This window comes from Triticum dicoccoides, chromosome 5B, assembly GCF_002162155.2.
Source record: "Triticum dicoccoides isolate Atlit2015 ecotype Zavitan chromosome 5B, WEW_v2.0, whole genome shotgun sequence".
Lineage (NCBI taxonomy): Eukaryota > Viridiplantae > Streptophyta > Magnoliopsida > Poales > Poaceae > Triticum > Triticum dicoccoides.
In genome coordinates, this window is record NC_041389.1 from 292,982,922 (window position 1) to 292,986,801 (window position 3,880).

A 3,880-nucleotide genomic window follows, 5' to 3' on the forward strand; every position below is an offset into this window, starting at 1 on the left:
GCTGTTTAGCACAAATCATATAAAGGGCATTTAAATAATCACATATGGAGTTTGAATTTGAATCTTGTATTCAAACCAACTTCATTTAATCTGTTGCTAGTTGCATTAGCTCAAAACACATTCATTTTGCCATGTCATGATCATGCATCATATTGTGCATTGCATTGATTGTGTTCCCTTCTGTGTTGCCGGTATTTGTCCCCTCTCGATAGACGTGATACCGATGATGTGATCGTTGACACTGATGAAGACTCAGTGTTATCTTCAGAAGTGCCAGGCAAGCAAAACCCCCTTGTTCATTCCGATACAATCCTACTCTCTCGCTCCTGCTCTCTTTTACTGCATTAGGACAACATCGATTCATCTGTTACTTGCTGCGGTAGCTGAACCCCTTTATCCTTTGCATGACCTGTCATTGCCACAGTAAATAGATGAAACCCTTTAGCATGAGTAGGAGTTGTTTGAGCCCTGTTGTGCCTACTCATTCATGCTTGTTTGTCATGCCTGCTACTGCTTAGAGTCGAGTCAGGACTGATTCATCGGGGATGAATCAGAGGTGTGTGAACATGTCGTACTGTGTGTGAGCTAAGTGTGTGAACACGATTTGGTAAAGGTAGCGGTGAGAGGCCATGTAGGAGTACATGGTGGGTTGTCTCATTGCAGCCGTCCTCAGGAACTGAGTTCTGTGTTTGTGATCCATGATTCAGCTACTACCACGCATTGGGCCCGAAACCAATGGACCCTCTCGGCTTCTTAATCACCCTTGTCCTCTGTCCAGGAGTTGCAAGTAGTTTCTGGTGTTTGTAGTATGCTGGAGGCCGTGCGCAGTGCTGACCGTAGGGGTGGGCTGTGATGCGGTAGGCACGTGGCACGGTGTACCGGGCGCCCGTTTGGTGTCTCGGGAACCCTGTTCACATCGTTTGGGGCTGTGAGCGAAACTCCGGCCGGATCTCCTCATGGATGGAACCCGAATAGGCGATAAACCTGGACTAGAGACTCGAGTGTTTAGGCAGGCCGTGGCCGACACCCACGTTGGGCTTCCGCTTGAAGGTTGCCGAGTACATGTCGTGTAAACGGCGGTAAGTGGTGAGAGCGTGTGTGAAGAAGTACACCCCTGTAGGGTTAACATCATCTATTCGAATAGCCGTGTCCGCGGAAAAGGACTTCTGGGTTGCTTATATCAGTTCATAGACAAGTGAAAGTGGATACTCTAAAATACGCAAGATAAGCGTGAGTGCTATGGATGGCGTTCTCGTAGGGAGACGGGAGCGGATCCATAGTGGTGTATTGGTTGGTGAATATGTGGACTCGTGTGCGCCACCTCAAAAGAGTTACTTGCAGTCGTAGTTCAGGATAGCCACTGAGTCAAAGCTGGCTTGCTGCAGTCAAACTCCACCATCCCCTTTGTTGATAATGATGCATGTGTAGATAGATCTGATGTAAGTCTTGCTGGGTACATTTGTACTCACGTTTGCCTATTTTATGTTTTTGCAGAGAGACTTCAGTCTCACTAGTAGTTCCGCTTGGACTTCGACGTTTAGCTTGATACCTCAGCTACGATCTTGTGCCCTCGGCAGGATCTGATAGATAGTCAGGCTTCTCAGCCTTTTCATTTATAGATGTCTGTACTCAGACATGATAGCTTCCGCTTGTGCTTTGACTTGTATGCTCTGATTGTTGGGTCATGAGACCCATGTTTGTAATGTCTCGCTCCTCGGAGCCTATTGAATAAACTACCTGAGTCGTAGAGTCATGTTGTGATGCCATGTTGTATTTGCACATATCGAGCATATTGTGTGTATGTTATTGAAATGCTTGGTATGTGTGGGATCTGACCATCTAGTTGTTTATCTTTAGTAGCCTCTCTTACCGGGAAATGTCTCCTAGTGTTTCCACTGAGCCATGGTAGCTTGCTACTGCTCCGGAACACTTAGGCTGGCCGGCATGTGTCCTTCTTCGTTCTTGTGTCTGTCCCTTCGGGGAAATGTCACGCGATGAATACCGGAGTCCTGTTAGCCTGCTACAGCCCGGTTCACCGGAGTCCTGTTAGCCCAGTGCTACAGCCTGGATTCACTCGCTGATGACTGACACGTTCGATGCTGGGTCATGGATGCCTGTCCCTGTAAGTCTGTGCCACTTTGGGTTTACGACTAGCCATGTCAGCCCGGGCTCCTTATCATATGGATGCTAGCGACACTGTCATATACGTGTGCCAAAAGGCACAAACGGTCCCGAGCTAAGGTAAGGCGACACCCGTGGGAATACCGTGCGTGAGGCCGCAAAGTGATATGAGGTGTTACATGCTAGATCGATGTGGCATTGAGTCAGGGTCCTGACAGCCACGTACGTACATACGGGCAGGGTCTCGAACGCCTACTCGCGCATACGTACATGGCTGGGTCGGAACGGAGAAACAATGTCGTCGTCGTGTTCATGGGGAGCCAACCGGCTGGGTCAGAACAGAATGCGTGGTCGTGTTCATCGGGAGGGCTTGGACGGAACCTGCGATGGAAACGAGGCCTAGCGTACCGCACAACGGAGGAAATGACCTTGTGTTCGACCGGCCATGTTTGAAACGGGATCCTGTTGATCGGGAGGGGTCTGGCGTACCGCAAAACGGAGGAAACGGACCACCTACGGTCGAAATGGGGGTCCTGTTGATCGGGAGGGGTGTGGTGTACCGCAAAACGGACGAAACGGACCTCCTACGGTCGAAACGGGGGTCCTGTTGATTGGGAGGGGTATGGCGTACCACAAAACGGACGAAACGGACCTCCTACGGTCGAAACGGGGGTCCTGTTCATCGGGAGGGGTGTGGCGTACCGCAAAACGGGACTCCACGGGATACTGTTCATCTCCACCGTCGACCTCCTCCAGCCTCCACGGGCTACCGTCGACCTCCTCCAGCCTCCACGAGCTCATGTTCATCCAGCCTCCACCGCGCGCTACTCCATCGGCTACTGTTCAACCACCCCTCCATGGGCACCCCTCCACCGTCTACTGTTCATCCAGCCCTCCACACCATGGGGTCCTGTTCAACCACCCCTCCACGGCCACCCCTCCACCATCTACTATTCATCCAACCATCCACACCACGGGGCCCTGTTCATCCAGAGGCAATGCCACCACTCACTGTTCATCCAAACCCCCCCGCAACGCTCACTGTTCATCCCAGAGGCAGCATCGATCGGCTTCAGTTAGCAGCAGTAGCGAAGGAATCGCTCCATCAGGTTCAGTTAACAGTCATCGATCGATCACTCGGGTTCAGTAACGCGTAGCCTGCAGTGCAATCGCTCGGGTTCAGTTAGAGCCCAATGCCTCGCTCGGGTTTAGTTAGAGCCCAATGCCTCGCTCGGGTTCAGTTAGAGCCAACGCCTTGCACACACGCGTACCTGTACGAGAGAAACGCGCATCGCTCGGCCCCCGACCTCCCACCGTAACCGGCAACTCCCCGAAATTTTCCTCCCCCTCGCTTCTACCATGGTTTTTTCCGTCATGGACGGCCCAAAGAATGTCATGCAGCTGCGTGTCCGGCCCGCTCAGGACGAAAAGCCCATTTTCTGTCATGATTTTTTGTCATAGAAGTAGGAGCCCACCACATCTATGATGATACCGGGTTTTGTCACAATTATCGTCATAGAAGTGTCATATGTATGACAGTTTTTTTTTCGTTCGGCCCAAAATGTCACGGATGTGTCTTTTTTTTGTAGTGAGGTGTTCGGGATAAATCTAAACACTCTTTACTCCAGATTTTTGGTCCTTAAAGGAGGTGTTTAGCACGACGAACCAGGCAATCGGACTATAAGGCTTTATCACCCTCACTTAGCCATAGGAGTTTGACAAAAGGAAGGTAGGCGTAGCCCCTAGTGTTTGGAATACC